General features: G+C 43.1%; 1 protein-coding gene and 1 long non-coding RNA gene across 6 annotated transcripts in view; one reads left to right on the top strand and one right to left on the bottom strand.

Annotated features, from left to right (window-relative positions):
- The window catches only part of LOC310833764, a 334,495-nt gene that overhangs the window by 4,573 nt on the left and 311,804 nt on the right, over positions 1–18,118 (top strand). The gene's annotated exons all lie outside the window — the stretch shown is intronic.
- BMPR2 (bone morphogenetic protein receptor type 2) overlaps positions 12,107–18,118 on the bottom strand; it is an 88,859-nt gene continuing 82,847 nt past the window's right edge. For 2 of the 5 annotated variants that reach the window (XM_083706159.1, XM_083706160.1), the window contains exon 15: positions 16,710–18,037. The gene's annotated coding sequence lies outside the window, so the exon portion shown is untranslated. Of the gene's footprint in view, positions 14,623–14,901; positions 15,369–15,431; positions 18,038–18,118 lie in introns of those variants that run through there. The other 3 variants (XM_083706163.1, XM_083706162.1, XM_083706161.1) reach the window with 2 other exon arrangements.

The raw sequence follows: 18,118 nt of genomic DNA, 5'->3' as shown, positions 1-18,118 counted from the left end.
ATATCGCTCTGGTGATATACTGGTTAAAACCTCTTCTGCCTTCTTGTCAATCAAAACCAATGCCTTGTCCTTTAAACTCTTCTTAAATGCCAACTGTTCAGCAAAAGCTTTTTTGAATCACTACTGGTGGTGCAGCTCTGAGGTTCAGAGTGTCACAACCCTGAAGGTCCCCAGAGAGTGGCAGGTGATGGCAGCAGCAGCAGCAAACAGTGCTGATGTCGGTCACTGCAGCATCCTTTATTCTTATTTATTAATTTTTTAAAAAATTAAAGTTAGGGGCAGCTGGCTAGACATGCGCCCCCCTAACCCGTGGATTTGCGCCCCCTAACCTCCAGATGTTGCGCCCGGTGCAGCCGGCCCCCCCTGCACCCCCAGGCTACGCTATTGTCTTCTTGCACTATTGCCACTTAAAAATAGGTATTGTCATTTCCCACAACGAAACGGTGCTTATCGCTCAATAAATGTACTCAGCATCCAGGCGGCAGAAACAAATTCCCTTTTAGTCCTGCAGTCACCATGGTGCTACAATTTAAGTGAGTTTAATATGCGAAACTGCACATGCTGAGAATATTCATTAAAAAAAAAGAAAAAATTCAGGGTTGGCAATTTTTATTTGTTTGCATTTTGCTCTAACGTAGCAGGAACGTAGAAGCAGTGGTAAAGCACAGAACAGCTGGTGGTGTGGGGGAGAAAGAAATGTTAATTGTGTGCTTCACAACGGAAGTAATGTGCATGGCCCACTAAAGGCCACCCTCCACTATTAAGCCCAGGAGCTAAAATTACCTAGCTGCACTATTGATCATTATGATCTCACCCACGCCCCACAGGAGAAGGGACAGGTGCAATTTTCTCATTTACTGAGAGTACTACTGACTGTCTCCTAGACTCCACATGTGAATTGTGATTCTCTGGTCGTCCACACCACATGCTGTAATGTGTGCCATTTAGAAGAGAAGAAGAGTTTGGATTTGATATCCCGCTTTATCACTACCCGAAGGAGTCTCAAAGCGGCTACAATGTCCTTTCCCTTCCTCCACCACAACAAACACTCTGTGAGGTGAGTGGGGCTGAGAGACTTCAGAGAAGAATGACTAGCCCAAGGTCACCCAGCAGCTGCATGTGGAGGAACAGAGACAAGAACCCGGTTCCCCAGATTATGAATCTACCGCTCCTAACCACTACACCACACTGGCTCTCGTAACCATTTACACACACACACACACACACACACACACACACACACACACACACCCATAATTATATAGGTATGCCCTCTGCCAGCTTTCCACACAAGCCCAGAACTAACTATGCAAGAAGACATTAGTCCAAATGCAAATAGGTGTATGTAAGGTAAAGGGACCCCTGACCATTAGGTCCAGTTGTGACTGACTCTGGGGTTGCGGCGCTCATCTCACTTTATTGGCCAAGGGAGCCGGCGTACAGCTTCCAGGTCATGTGGCCAGCATGACTAAGCCACTTCTGGCTAACCAGAGCAGCGCACAGAAACGCCGTTTACCTTCCTGCCGGAGCGGTACCTATTTATCTACTTGCACTGGTATGCTTTCGAATAGCTAGGTTGGCAGGAGCAGGGACCGAGCAACGGGAGCTCACCCCGTCGCAGGGATTCGAACTGCCAACCTTCTGATCGGCAAGTCCTAGGCTCTGTGGTTTAACCCACAGCGCCACACGCGTCCCTTTAATAGGTGTATGACTATAGTACAAAAAAGGTGTGTGTGTGAAATTGAACCATTTTTGGAGCACCGCTTTGATTCCTTTCTTCCGCAATACATTAATCCCTTACTTTCCAAACATAAATAAATGAGTTGTTTGTTTGTTTGTTTGTTTGTTTTCAACAAACACAGTGGAATATTCTTACACTCTTTACTTCCCCTTTGCAACCTGTTTGAGTCTACAATAGCATCTGACTATGCACGTCTTTGTGTTTCAATTACAGATAGGTAGCCGTGTTGGTCTGCCATAGTCAAAACAAAAAAATTTCCTTCCAGTAGCACCTTAAAGACCAACTAAGTTAGTTCTTGGTATGAGCTTTTGTGTGCATGCACACTTCTTCAGATACAAGAAGTGTGCATGCACACGAAAGCTCATACCAAGAACTAACTTAGTTGGTCTTTAAGGTGCTACTGGAAGGAATTTTTTTTTGTTTGTGTTTCAACTCATGCAATTACAAGCTGGTGTTGCTATGCACTGAGGATTACCTCATTTAATGTGGTTAATCTGCCTGGTTAAGAAGAGATACCATTTTTGCTCCTTTCATTTCTTGCAGGAGGACTGAGAGGAAACGGCTATCTCTGGAGAGTTGTTAAGACTTGCAGGGCTTTTCCAAGATTGTGGCCTAAATCTATAGGAGATCAGTTTGAGCTAGTACTGTAATAGCTTCATGCCCACCTTCAGTAGCTAAACCAAGGAGTGTTTTTACAGCTAAGACAGTTCAGGCATGACTGCTTTTACGAAGCAGCGTGGGAATGACGGTAACAGAAGCAATTACTATAGATCATTTTATGTACAGTGCAGCCCTGGCTGCCAAGACAGTTCAGTGACTGTCCTAGAGCAAAAACAATCTCCTCGTGACACTGACATTGGAAGAGCTTCAAACAATTCTTTGTGGCACTCTGCCAGTGTTTCTTTGTTTCATTAATACATGATAAATGGAGTAAGGGAGGGGAGGGTAGAATCAAAATTATTAATCCAGTCCAGTGTTCAGTTTGGGCCTTGGAAGTCCTAGGTGCATTTTGCAAGTCAGCAGTGAACTCAGCTTGGCCTCTTCAGAGCCAGTTCACACCACAGCTGAGCTTCCAGAAAAGGCCTTGCTCCCTTGGTCTTCGCTGTAAATGCTCATTCGCCACTAAAATGCAGCCCCTTTGTTTGCAAACCAACCACAATTTCCAGCCGCAAGGCTGGGTGTAGCAGTAACCGCTTTGTAGAGGGCATGGAAGAATGAACGAGATCTGAAGCACCATATTGCCTTTTACAGATGTCAAAATATCCACCAGGAAGACAAAGACTAGTCAGAGATCTTAACAGGGAGCAGCAAAACATCAATGGGGCACTTCATTAGGGAAGGGCAGCATCTAGTTCAGGGTTTCCCAAACTTGGTCTCCAGCTGTTTTTGGACTACAACTCCCATCATCTCTAGCTAGCAAGACCAGTGGTCAGGGATGATGGGAACTGTAGTCCAAAAACAGCTGGAGACCCAAGTTTGGATAATAATAATAATAATAATAATAATAATAATAATAATAATAATTTATACCCCACCCATCAGGCTGGGTTTCCCCAGCCACTCTGGGCAGCTTCCAACAAAACACTAAAATACAATAACCTATTAAACATTAAAAGCTTCCCTAAACAGGGCTGCCTTTAGATGTCTTCTAAAAGTTTGGTAGTTATTTTTCTCTTTGGCGTCTGGTGGGAGGATGTTCCACAGGCGAAGTCCCTGCAGACTGGAGGAGGGCAAATGTTGTCCCTATTTTCAAAAAGGGGAAAAAAGAGGACCCAAATAATTACCGCCCAGTCAGTCTGACATCAATACCAGGGAAGATTCTGGAGCAGATCATTAAGCAAACAGTCTGTGAGCACCTAGAAAGGAATGCTGTGATCACCAATAGTCAGCATGGATTTCTGAAAAATAAGTCATGTCAGACTAACCTGATCTCGTTTTTTGACAGAATTACAACCCTGGTAGATGATGGGAACACAGTGGATGTAGCCTACCTTGATTTCAGCAAGGCATTTGACAAGGTGCCCCATGATATTCTTGTAAAGAAGCTGATAAAATGCGGTCTTGACTATTCTACCACTCAGTGGATTTGTAACTGGCTGACTGACCGAACCCAAAGGGTGCTCATCAATGGTTCCTCTTCATCCTGGAGAAGAGTGACTAGTGGGGTGCCGCAGGGTTCTGTCTTGGGCCCGGTCTTATTCAACATCTTTATCAACGACTTGGATGATGGACTCAAGGGCATCCTGATCAAATTTGCAGATGACACCAAACTGGGAGGGGTGGCTAACACCCCAGAGGACATGATCACACTTCAAAACGACCTTGACAGATTAGAGAACTGGGCCAAAACAAACAAGATGAATTTTAACAGGGAGAAATGTAAAGTTTTGCACTTGGGCAAAAAAAATGAGAGGCACAAATACAAGATGGGTGACACCTGGCTTGAGAGCAGTACATGTGAAAAGGATCTAGGAGTCTTGGTTGACCACAAACTTGACATGAGCCAACAGTGTGACACAGCAGCTAAAAAAGCCAATGCAATTCTGGGCTGCATCAATAGGAGTATAGCATCTAGATCAAGGGAAGTAATAGTGCCACTGTATTCTGCTCTGGTCAGACCTCACCTGGAGTACTGTGTCCAGTTCTGGGCACCACAGTTCAAGAAGGACACTGACAAAGTGGAACGTGTCCAGAGGAGGGCAACCAAAATGGTCAAAGGCCTGGAAACGATGCCTTATGAGGAACAGCTAAGGGAGCTGGGCATGTTTAGCCTGGAGAAGAGGAGGTTAAGGGGTGATATGATAGCCATGTTCGAATATATAAAAGGATGTCACATAGAGGAGGGAGAAAGGTTGTTTTCGGCTGCTCCAGAGAAGCGGACACGGAGCAATGGATCCAAACTACAAGAAAGAAGATTCCACCTAAACATTAGGAAGAACTTCCTGACAGTAAGAGCTGTTCGACAGTGGAATTTGCTGCCAAGGAGTGTGGTGGAGTCTCCTTCTTTGGAGGTCTTTAAGCAGAGGCTTGACAACCATATGTCAGGAGTGCTCTGATGGTGTTTCCTGCTTGGCAGGGGGTTGGACGCTGGCCCTTGTGGTCTCTTCCAACTCTATGATTCTATGATTCTAGGGCGGGTGCCACTACCGAGAAGGCCCTCTGCCTGGTTCCCTGTAACTTGGCTTCTCGCAGCAAGGGAACCACCTGAAGGCCCTCAGCGCTGGACCTCAGTGTCCAGGCAGAATGATGGAGGTGGAGACGCTCCTTCAGGTATACTGGACCGAGGCCGTTTAGGGCTTTAAAGGTCAGCACCAACACGTTGAATTGTGCTCGGAAACGTACTGGGAGCCAGTGTAGGTCTTTCAAGACTGGTGTTATATGGTCTTGGAAGCTGCTCCCAGTCACCAGTCTAGCTGCCGCATTCTGGATTAGTTGTAGTTTCTGGGTCACCTTCAAAGGTCGCCCCATGTAGAGCGCATGGTAGTAGTCCAAGCGGGAAATAACCAGAGCATGCACCACTCTGGCAAGACAGTCAGCAGGCAGGTAGTGTCTCAGCCTGTGTACCAGATGGAGCTGATAAACAGCTGCCTTGGACACAGAATTGACCTGCGCCTCCATGGACAGCTGTGAGTCCAGAATGACTCCCAGGCTGTGCACCTGGTCCTTCAGGGGCACAGTTATCCCATTCAGGACCAGGGAGTCCTCCACACCTGCCTGCCTCCTGTCCCCCCCAAAACAGTAGTTCAGTCTTGTCAGGATTCAACCTGACAATTCAACCTCAATCTGTTCAACCCAGATCTATGGCGAAAGAGTAGCAGGATCCCACTTTTATTCAGCTTATTTCAGGTGAAATAGTGTAATTTGACAGTGACTGCGAGTCACTGCAAACAGCTACTCCAGGTTTCATTGGCATTCTGGGGTGCTGTTTGAATTCTGCACCAAGTCTCTTGCTGTGACTTTTCTGGTCCTTAGAGCCGCAATGGATTAACACAGACAACACCCACCCTATCTCCTACCTGTGCTCTAGGTAAGAGGTGAGAGTCATTAGCTTACGGCAGGGAAGGGGGTGTGTGAAGGAAGAAGGCTTTTTCAGAATGTTTTTAAAAAACCGGTTAGAAGGAAATGCTTGAGAGTTTCATCAGTTAAAAGAAAAGTGGGTAGGACCAAATAAATTTTAACAGCACAAGGATGTAAACTGCTCCCCTGATGCTCTGTATCAGGACTGATGCCGTTCAGAAATGATCCAGTCAATGACGAAAAGCAAGTTCGCAGATGACCATTAAATAAACATTTAGCATGGTCAAAAGCTCTCTGCAAACTGGATGTCTAGGTGACATTATGACCATTGTGGTTCAGATCCGAACTAGTGGATTTGTGGGCAATACATGCTCGTTTTTTGTTTTGTTTTTTCCTCAAATGAAAAGTAGCCCAGGAGGCTGTGATTCTGAGCAGAATGGGAGAGGAAGGTTCTTTCTCCCAGTGCAGGGAGAAAAGCAACTTGGGGAGGGTGATTTTGAGCAGGCAAATGGTGTAGAAGTTCAGGTTTAAGAGCAGCCTCTACCCCTTTCTTGTTCTGTTGTTCAAACTGGCATGGGAACTGATCTACAGTAGCAAAGCAAAACACGTGGGAAACACGTTTCTTCCTCTCCCACATAACCTGCAATTTGACTCTCTAGCTGTGTTCGTTCACACTTCCATTTATTATGTACTCACTCCATTTCCTTTTTTTAAAAAATATAATTTTTATTAAGTTTCCCATATTTTATTACATTTCAGTATCAAAAAATAACTTAAGACATTGCTTAAATAAAGCATCGACCTCCTTCCTTCCCTCTAACAGACTTCCATATCTCATTACCAATTTCTCCACATTCCTAAATTCACTTTTTTACCTTAAATCAATCTTTTAACAATCACCTACTTATAAGTAAATCAGCTCCTTAATTTCCCATTACCAAACATTTTAACTTTAACCTACAAACGTATTCAACTGTTTGCAATTTTCTTTCATATAGAGTATAAATTTGCCCCTGTCCTTTTGGAACAAATCATCACAGCGATTCTGAATCTTCCCCATCAACTTTGCCAGCTCCACGTATTCGACCATCTTTACTTGCCAGTCTTCCAATGTGGGGAGTTCTTGTTGCTTTCATTTCTGGGCCAGGCGTATTCTTGCAGCCGTTGCTGCATACATAAATAAATTTACATCTTTCATTTGGATTTCCTCAATTAACCCCAACAGGAAAGCCTCTGGTTTTTTGCTGAAATTAAATGTCTTTCCCCCCCTTTTAAAATAACTTTTATTCAAAATTAAAACAAAACATATTATCCAGAAACATATCATCCTTATTTTCCCCCATTTCCCTCCCTCCCCTCCCTCCCCCCACAGAACCCCCACCCCCGACTTCCCTCAGTTCCAGTCTTTGATTTCTCTAAAAATGCTGTTTTCTGCATGTTACACAGTTGTATAAATCCTCAAACTATTTAACTGATTATTATCAATAAAAAGTTTGTGAATGTTTATTCAAAACCAGCCAAGGAGTCCAGTTCGCTTTGTTGTATCTTCAAATACTTTGTAAAGGGTTCCCATTCTTCTTTAAAGTCACAGTTATCCTTGTCCCGTAGCTTGTATAAATATCATTTTCAATTCATTATATATGGTATCCCAAAAGGCTTTAATCTTGGAACATGTCCACCACATATGCAAGAAATTCCCCTCCTTCTCCCTACATTTCCAACAAGTTTTATCCTGGTTTTTATACATTTTGGCAAGCTTGTTTGGTGTGATGTACAGTACTCACTCCATCTCCAGTGCTTTTAATCCGTGTTCACACATCATCCAAAATGCATGTGCGTCCTGTACTTTGCTATACCGTTTGATGCATTGTTTCTCAAACCAGCTTCACACCGATTAAGACGCTTCTCATTCATCTCTCGCCAAGGTGTGAACACCTTGGCATAGGATAATGACATTCTTGTCCTGCCCAAGACCCCATGGTGCAAACACAATCAGATTGAAATCTGCCACTAATGAAACTGTGCCGAAAGGAACAGCTGGTGTTGGGGGGGCAATGGCAACAACTCCACCTGGGCACTAAGATGGGTATAACGTGGACACATCCTTCCTGTAAGTAGAAATTGAGACAATGCAGTAAAAAATGCTAACCCTATTCAGGGATTGGATCGCAACTGCCCAGGGAAACGTTATTGGAGTCAAAATCCATTGAAAATACTAGATCAACAGGCTCCAACAGCTGAAAGGAAACTACAGCGGTAACTATACAGTGGTACCTCGGGTTAAGTACTTAATTCGTTCCAGAGGTACGTTCTTAACCTGAAACTGTTCTTAACCTGAAGCACCACTTTAGCTAATGGGGCCTCCTGCTGCTGCTGCGCCGCCGCCGGAGCACAATTTCTGTTCTCATCCTGAAGCAAAGTTCTTAACCCGAGGTACTATTTCTGGGTTAGCGGAGTCTGTAACCTGAAGCGTATGTAACCCAAGGTACCACTGTATTGTGTAAAAATAGTCAACAGGTGGGGGGAGGGGAATGGCGGTTGGTAGATGTGTATGTATTTAATATAAGCTGTACTACATGAAAATACTTGACATGCATGGTACTTTTCATGTGGAGATTATGGCTCTAAAATTCTACTGATATAGTATCCGCTTTGCTTAACTAGATACAGATTTAAGACCCCTCATTTGTTATCTGACATATTTGACGCGCACTTGTGTTTTCAAGGAAATAAGTTGCCCCAGCTGACTTATATGTCCCCCCCCCCAGGTGTGGGATAAGCTAGCTTTCAGAAGCTAGCTTGTGGATAAGTATCTGACATTTTTATCAGGGTGGTTCTTGCCATCCACCCTATTAATTCTGTCTAATTCCCGTTGGAAATTGTTTTCACATTGTGCTAATCTGTTGGATCAGTGGTTGTGAGCCCTTCATTGAAAACCAACTAAATCCTTTGTTTTGCTTTAAAAAGAACAAAAAAAGTCAAGTCTGTTAGGAAAAACGCCTCTCAGAGAGGCTTCCCAGTCTTGTGAAGACAGCCATGCACTGGAGTGTGACTATATTATGAATTGATAGTAAAAGCTAGTTTTTCCAGTCTACCAAGGCAGTTTTAGTTGGGCCTAGTTCAGGGTTTGCCAGCCCAGTCTTGCACAGGGGCCACAGAATGAGCTCGCTCTTTCTTTCTTTCTTTCTTTCTTTCTTTCTTTCTTTCTTTCTTTCTTTCCGTCTTTCTTTTTCTCTCTCTAACCCTCCATGAAAAACAAGTATGAAGCAGAATGTGTAAGTACCCGAAGCAGAGACATCACCTTGCTGACAAAGGTCCGTAAAGCTATGGTTTTCCCAGTAGTGATGTATGGAAGTGAGAGCTGGACCATAAAGAAGGCTGATCGACAAAGAATTGATGCTTTTAAATTATGGTGCTGGAGGAGACTCTTGAGAGTCCCATGGACTGCAAGAAGATCAAACCTACCCATTCTGAAGGAAATCAGCCCTGAGTGCTCACTGGAAGGACAGATCCTGAAGCTGAGGCTCCAATACTTTGGCCACCTCATGAGAAGAGAAGACTTCCTGGAAAAGACCCTGGTGTTGGGAAAGATGGAGGGCACAAGGAGAAGGGGACGACAGAGGATGAGATGGTTGGACATGAGTTTGACCATCATGAGTTTGACCAAACTGCGGGAGGCAGTGGAAGACAGGAGTGCCTGGCGTGCTCTGGTCCATGGGGTCACGAAGAGTTGGACATGAATAAATGACTAAACAACAACAATAACAACAACCTGAAGCAGGAGGACCCCTCATGTCCTGCTTGCTGGCCTCTCAAAAGGATCTAGTTCAGGGTTTATCAAACTTGGGCCTCCAGCTGTTTGGACTATAACTTCTATCATCTCTAGCTAGCAGGACTAGTGGTCAGGGATAGTGGAAACAGTAGTCCAAAAACAGTTGGAGAAACAAGTTTGGGAAACTCTGATCTATTCGGTCACTGTGGCAACAATATGCTGGATTAAGGCAGGTCTTTGGCTTGATCCAGCAGGCTTGGTTTTAGCACTACAGCAGTGGAATGCTCTCCACAGATGTCTTCATTGTTTAGCTTCAGACTGTTCAGGACTTCTACTTAGAGATGCATTTCAAAGCAAGCGACTGCAGTGCAATAGGGAAAGAATAAGAGGAAGAGCTTGCAGCACAGAGACATCGCCTGGCACTCTTGCCCTTTTCCAGTCGCCAGGCCCTGCCTAAAAAGGAGAGTTCTCATGGGCATAGTGCAAAGAGAAATATTTGCAGATCTTAGCAAGAGAAGTTAGAATGACAAAGCTTGGCTCCTTCTCACCATTTGTTCAGACAAGCCCAGACAATTAAGACTTATTTCAGGGTTTCCTCTTGCTCCCTTATTTAGGGTGTGAGCTCATAAAGGAAGGAACTATTTTTGGAGAGAAAATTCTGAGAACAATGGTGTATCGCTGCAATATGAACAGCGGTAACTTCATTTCTAAAAAATGTAACTTTTAACATGTCAACTGGATAAGCAAACAGACCAGAAATCTGGGTGGAGAACCTTGGTCCCAATTGCACACAGATGGTGGCCTAGGACATGGGTAGGCAAACTAAGGCCTGGGGGCCAGATCTGGCCCAATCGCCTTCTCAATCTGGCCCACGGACGGTCCAGGAATCAGCATGTTTTTACATGAGTAGAATTTGTGCTTTTATTTAAAATGCATCTCTGGGTTATTTGTGGGGCCTGCCTGGTGTTTTCACATGAGTAGAATGTGTCCTTTTATTTTAAATGCACCTATGGGTTATTTTGGGGGCATAGGAATTCATTATTTTTTTCCCTTCAGAATATATTCCGGCCCACCACATGGTCTGATGGATGGTGGACCTGCCCACGGCTGAAAAAGGTTGCTGACCCCTGGGCTAGGTAGTAACGGTAAAGGGACCCCTGACCGTTAGGTCCAGTCGTGGCCGACTCTGGGGTTGCGGCGCTCATCTCGCTTTACTGGCCAAGGGAGCCGGAGTACAGCTTCCAGGTCATGTGGCCAGCATGATTAAGCTCCTTCTGGCGAACCAGAGCAGTGCAGGGAAACGCCGTTTAAGTTGCCGCCAGAGCGGTACCTATTTATCTACATGCACTTGATGTGCTTTCGAACTGCTAGGTTGGCAGGAGCAGGGACTGAGCAACCGCCGACCTTCCGATCGGCAAGTCCTAGGCTCTGTGGTTTAACCCACAGCTAGGGAGTAAAACCTACACAAATCTGGATTGGCATCCCTAAGGTGGTTGGATGGCACCTTGTATGCCTCCTTCTGGCAACTCCTGCAGCCAAGCTTGTGTCAAATGTATTGCTCTGCTTTCTTTTGAATCACATCAGCAAGGCCAAGAGATGGGTCATTGTCCAGGCAGCCTAGGACCTCCATACACGCTGCCCATTCCTATTCCTTTTCTCAGGTGGCATCTTCTACCCAAGTGACGGCACTATTACAGCATTACAGTTTTTATTTATTCAATTTATATCCCACCCTTCCTCCTTAAAGAGCCCAGGGTGACATCACTTAGCTGTTGAACCCTGGCACTAGGCAAAATTGTGTGACGTTAGAGGTTTCTTCAAGTTACCATTTTGCTACATCACCATAATAAACAACCACTCTAACAATCCATTCCCAGCCTACAAAACTTTCTGTCTCTTTCTTTGGCGATCACTCGTAACTGAGTAAGATTGTCTTCTATAAACACTGTTTTAACAGTGAGTCTGTAAGTGACTATGGAGGCCAATTCTGGATCCACACATCCTTCCACAGTGGGACATAGGTTTCTGGGTGGGAGCTGATCATAGTGAGGATTTGCCAAACATTTCTTCCTCTTAGTGCGTTTCTCCCTTTTGTCCTGAGTTTGAGTGTCTTCAAAACCCATGGCACCTTTGGTAAAGGCTGTTCTCCAAATGGAGCGCTCGCAGGCCACTGTTTCCCAGTTGTCGGTGTTAATACTATTTTTAGATGTAAATTTTCTGTCTACACACATCTTGGTCCACAGATAATGAGAGAGATACTCCTTCCAATGGAAAAATATACCTTGCCTGACTTAAGAGAAGATACTTACTCATCATGGGCTTTCAGGAGAGTACTCTTTTTTATAAGCCGATTTACAACAAAGTATACACGATTGAAATAGATAATATGGAAACCTGAATTTAGGCACATTTCCCCCCAATTTACTCTTGTAACATGCCAAGTCAGAAGGTGGTTCTTCTTTCCCAGCAGATAAATATATCTTAATCCCATGCTTTAATAGTAAGCAGTGACATCTACTGGTCGCACCATAAAGTTGTCAAACTTAGGCACACATACACAAAAAACCCCCCAGCTCTTTTCATGAAGGTGGTTTTTATTAAATGGATTAATGCATCATTTTACAGCAAGACTCCCCGCGCACCCCCCAGACCTAAAGAAATGTTTTTAAATGTTCCGATCCAATTTCTTTGTATCGATACAGTCTCTTTGTATAGGTTCATATATAACAAGTATTCATAGAAAACTCTGAAGTGGCTTTTAAGAATGTCAGCTTTCATAGTGGCATCCACAGATGATTTAAAAAAGCGGTACGTTTCATTCGTAGTCAGACTATCCTGTAATGCACAACTTAAAACAGCATAGCAAGGTACTGTGCAGCTTATACAAAAGTAGTAAAATCAACCATGTATAAATTTGACATTTCAGCAGAAATGTGTGAGAAGCACTACAATAAGACAGTTCTGAGAGGGCTAGTATTCTTCGGCTGCTTCTCCCTAGAAATCTTGCTGTGGACATGAATGCCATGTAGCTCAGTGTTTTCATTTTTCCAATTTGAGGCTATGCATGGCTTCGTGTTTAAAGTTGTAGGAATATCGCTATTGTCACAACACACCATCATTGACATGGAGGAAACTCTCAGCCCACAGTCATTGAGAAGGATGCTTCAACCTTACATGCATGCCAGTACAACCCAGTTCCCTCACTCTTGAGTAAGCAAAGAAGAAATGCAGCTCAATATTGTATAAGTGACACAAATAAAGAGGTTTGGAATTATCATTTCCTTAATTTGCATTGTCAGTTTCTTTTGGAACTTACATTGGAATTTTCCATAGTGCTGTTAAGATACAAAGAACCTGGTTTCAAGCTACCAAATACACAGTGCATAACACAGTATTTGTGCGAAACAGATATTAAATACTAATAACTGGAAATAGACCTATCGGGGGTGGGTGGGTTCCAAATCTGAATGATGTGCTTTAAGATAATTTAAAAATTCTGTTTCACTTGTTAAAATTGTAGGGAGAAAAAGAATAATTCCTAATTTCCGATTGCATCTTGTATACCTCTATGAGCCAAGGCACACACCCAACTCTGTCGTGGTATAGTATTTTATGTGTTTTATTTTCCCTTTAGTCTCATTGTACTAATTCACACACACTGCTAAACTATGATTTAGTACTACATGAATGAGCTATGATGAGCCTGAGTAAAGCTTTGAGCTTGCACATGTTGTTAATTTCATTTCTTCCTCCCCTCCTCTTGCAATACCTGGCTTCATTTTTTACAAATCCTGGTATGTCATGACGATAGTTAATGAAGCCAACTTTCTAACCCAAAGTTTGGAATTGGCTCGTTTTGAAATTGATCAGGTGTGTTCTTTTCTACCGTCTCCAGTTTATACGTAATGAGAAGCCAAGATTCATGGAAACCGTTAATAGACATGGCAGAAGTCTTTCTCTTGGCTACGTGGAAGGAGAATGCAAGCTGGTGGTTTTACTCTGGCTCATTCTAGCTTGTGCATGTACCATGAACCATGGTACATGGTATGTGAACATGTGTACACAAGGCCACCAAGTTTACAGGACATGTAACGCCTATTTATATTGCAGCTATGAAAGTTCATGCCAGAGTGCATTTGTTAGTCTTTTAAGTTCCTCAGGATTAGTTGCTCTTTTGTTCCAGTTTAGGAATTTTATAAAGCAGCTTTGTATATGTATCTTCTCCTGCGGTCCTGTGTGTAACAGTGGGGTGTATGTCAGCTCATAACTAATTTTTGTCTTTAAAACATTTAAGCAAGTACTCTGTCGCTACTCAAATAGTATGAGACTGATACTGTTAACAGTGCCAACTACTATATCCTCAAAGTTTAAGTTCTAAGGAACAAGGAAATCAGTGCTTGGAATGAACTAGTTTGGTTGAAGAAAGTTCACTGAACTAGTTCAAAAAATCTCTGGACTACACTTGAAAGTGGTCCCCATAACTGCTGGGTGAAGTAAACTTCTAGTTCATCTTCACTTTCATTCCCTTCTCTTCAGCCTGGCAGGAGGCCCAGACTCTCTCTCTCTCCCTCCCCCCCCCCCCCAGTCAGTCAGACAGACAGACATCTATAAGGAAAGTTAGAAAGCAAACCATGGAGGCTTATTAGACAGATATGGAGGTGTTGTTAAGATTGCTCAGTAACTTAATCACTGTTGTTATGTAATCAAAAGGAAGGAATGTAAGGCATTTCCTGTGCCTTCCCTACTGAAGAGATTTGCTCTTTTTCAACAGGGTAGTTTGCAGTGAGAAGTACAGGTAGAGGAACAAAATGAACGATGCCTTTAACAGCTGTGTAGCTGGCACAAACTGAAAAGATTCACTTGCTAACATTCTGTCTGTTAGACATCTTATTAGCTGTGTACCCCTATTTCCTTTTAGATCCTATAGTTCTGCACAGCAGGTTGTGACATTCTGAATGCTGATTTTAGGCTGAACTTTTTATGTATTCATTTAGATGAATTAATTGAACAAGTTTTGTTTTGTAAAAGGATGAACTGGAAGTAGTTCCCTTTGGGGCAGGGTTAACTTGAACTAGTTGTGTTTTAAATTAAACTTTCCAATAAACCAATAGGATAAGAATTTGCTGAACCAATTTTTAAGTGGAATACAAAAAAGGGAGGCGTGAGGAAGTCAGGAAAATAAGTTAACTAAAGAGGACAAAAGAAAAAAGAGGGTTTTTTCTCCCCCCCCCTTTTTTCTACGTTAATTGTTTGTATTTTTGTAACTTTCTGTTTTTGTGCTTTTGTGTCTTTCTTGTGTTTTTCTTATTGTTTTATAATTTCTTTACAGCGAAAACTGAATAAAATATCATTAAAAAAAATTAAATTAAACTTTCCAAGTGCTGAAGGAAATATGTAAATGTAAAATGGTACTTGGACCAAATGGTTTTCTTTAAAAATGAACAGCAGGACACAAAGGGAAGTGGGAATATTTTGCATAAATCTGTGTAGCTGGCAAAATGTATAGAGTGACAGAAAGAACTTAAAATTGAGCACACATGCTAAGCATGGTGTAAACACATGCCGGGGGGTAACAGAAGACATCGCATCTGTTCAAACTCTTGAAAATTGTTCAAGGTGAGCAGGGCTCCTTCGCTGATCTGGATCCAACAAGTGCCCACTGTCACTTCTGCCTTCCCCTGCCCCAAGGTCCCAATTACTTACCTTGAGACAGGGGGAGCCAGTGGCAGAGAGCAGGCAGGGGCATGGCTGGCACGCATCCTGGGGGCATGGTGCACGCCCCGGGGACGTGACACGCCATCTGCAGGGGCGTGGTACGTGTGCTGGGGGCGTGACGCACTGCCCACAGGGGAGTGGCACGCATGCTGGGGGTGTGGTGCGGCGCCTGCAGGGGCGTGGCACCCAGCGTGCGCAGGGGGCAGCCACGATGGCACCCCACCGGAATCATGCCGCCAGGGGCAGTGCGCTCCCCCTGCACCTCTGCCAGTGGGGGGAGTCAAAGATAGCAAAGAGCACCCAGAGGCCCCAGCAGAGCATCTTTCTTCATTGGGGATGGGACTTACCGTATTTTTTGCTCTATAACACTCACTTTTTCCCTCCTAAAAAGTAAGGGGAAATGTGTGTACATCTTATGGAGCGGATGCAGGCTGCACAGCTATCCCAGAAGCCAGAACAGCAAGAGGGATCGCTGCTTTTGCTGCGCAGAGATCCCTCTTGTTGTTCTGGCTTCTGAGATTCAGAATATTTTTTTCCCTGCTTTCCTCATCCAAAAACTAGGTGCGTCTTATGGTCTGGCGCGTCTTATGGAGAGAAAAATACAGTTATACTATGAATGATTGCTGGGAAGAAGGCTCTGAGAGGGGCTCCAGAACACCCGTTGCCTCCGATCTTCTACCGTCCTGCCCTAGCCTCAAGATATATTATTCAGGTTGGTGAGATGGGAGGCAGTGGCCACTGTAAGTACCAGCAAGCCTTTTGCAAATCCTCAAACTGGACTCTTACAAAAAAAAAAAGGCTTACACTTTTGTGAGTGCTTGAACAGGGCACTCACAAAAGCATGATATTTTTCAGGTTGAATGTTAGGGTGCTTGTGTATCCCTGTTGAAAACAAGAGCTTGCTTACTCCAGATATCCTAGTTTACAAAGCAGCAACTGTGTAGCTGTTGCTCATTTTTCTGCACAGGATCCAGTCTGTCTTCCTCAGATATGCACACCTCTTTCAGCGATGTTGTATTTTACCAGCACTCAAATGGCAAGATTTTGTTACTGCTGAATGCAATTGTCTTCCCAGTTAGCAAGGCCATTGGAATTCATAGTGCAATACAGTTGAATGAATGTCATATATAGCTGATGGCTAATGCCTATGATATTTTATTATCTGAATTTCAGTACTTAGCCTGTACTGGAGGCGAAAGGGACATTCATCCCAGTGCCCTATGACATGTTCCTCTTTTTTTTAAAAAAGTTGCAGATAGGAGGAGAAGAGGATTGGGTAGGGAAGGGATGCTTAACAATTACCCAGCCATCATGTTTCCTCTAAAACTTGCTCCCTCAGACACATTTCCATCTTAACGGTAGTCCTTCCTCTTTTTGTATGGCTAACTATGTCATTGGTTATAGGCTTAATATTTCCAATCAGTATATTTCGTACGGTGTGTCTGGAAAAAGTTGCAACAGAGATCTGAGGCATGTGTTTACTGAAAAAAAGGCATCGAAAGACATACATAATATGATAAAAAGCAAATCACATAAAATATTCTTCATTATATAGACTGATGGAATAGCCTTTTATAAACTTTATATTCATTTGCATGTTACAATTATTTATTACATAAGGGATAACCATATGGACAAAAACAAAGTCAACGGCCCTTAGCAATGCAGCGGTGCAAAAAGACTTGTTAACTACTACACCACAAATAAATTGCTGGTAGGCTTTTTCTTTCAGATACATATCTATAGTTCCATCCCTCCCCCCAATTTATAGGCATAGAGGATTAAAAATCATTTTGTGAAACACTGGGTACTGCGGAATAAGCATGTGACCTTGAAACTTGTGATATTGTTCACTCAGGTAAAAGAAATATCACTACTGAACAGAACACCTGAAAGGCAGAATGAATAACTGACATTTGTTATATCTTAACACAAAAAGCAAGCTTTCTACATTGATCCTCCATGAATTAAAAAGCCGATTCTCACATCTTCCATTTATTTTAAATCCTTTGCTTATATGTATAACTTAAGCACAACTACAAGAGTGCAATTGTTTTAACTTGTGCATTATTTCCCTTCCCTTGAATTACAGTACAAGTAAATATTTCTTGTGGGGGAAAAGATGCAACTGCCACACTAGAAAAATAAATTGTCTCTGACTTGCTTACTAATGGAACTTTGAGAACATTGCTGCATTCCTTTTTAGAAAACTGTTCTCACAACATGGCAAAAGAATGCAACTTTTGATGAAACACTCTCACTCCAAAATATCATACAGAGGTTCTTTCTCCCTAAATGCCTATTTACTGATATATTACCATCAGTATAATTTGAAGAAAGAGAACACACACACACCCCACCTCCAGTAACTGTGCAAAGATAATCCAAAGGTCAAATCTCTATTTTCAGGGAATGGAGAGGGATGATTTGTCATCCTTTTGTCATGAGCATTTGGACTTGGCACATCCAACTACGCAGATGTGAGACATTAGTGAAATCACAATCAAACCATGCAATCGTTGGCAATAGATCTCGACATGCAAAAAGGTCTAAAAAATAAAAAGGAGCCAAAAAGCACTCACACAGTTTCATTTGCACAAACACTCCACTCTTGAATATTTTTTAGTAGCCTCTTTCCACTTTCTGTTAATTTTAAAAATGTGGTTGTGAACTCCCAGTTAAAGGGACATGCACTGAGAAGCTGCCCAGCTTTTGGAGTGGAAGATATACTATCCCTGAACTACAGCATGGTTCCCCAGCCCAGAGAAATTCCCGGCCCAAATGAGCCCTCCCTAATTCCTTCCAATAGGGACACGAGTGGCGCTGTGGGTTAAACCACAGAGCCTAGGACTTGCTGATCGGAAGGTTGGCGG

The sequence above is a fragment of the Podarcis gaigeae genome, assembly GCF_964106915.1.
Source record: "Podarcis gaigeae genome assembly, chromosome: 1".
Taxonomy (NCBI): domain Eukaryota; kingdom Metazoa; phylum Chordata; class Lepidosauria; order Squamata; family Lacertidae; genus Podarcis; species Podarcis gaigeae.
The sequence above is the reverse complement of the archived record's forward strand: the minus strand, read 5'-3'. Positions and strand labels throughout refer to the sequence as shown.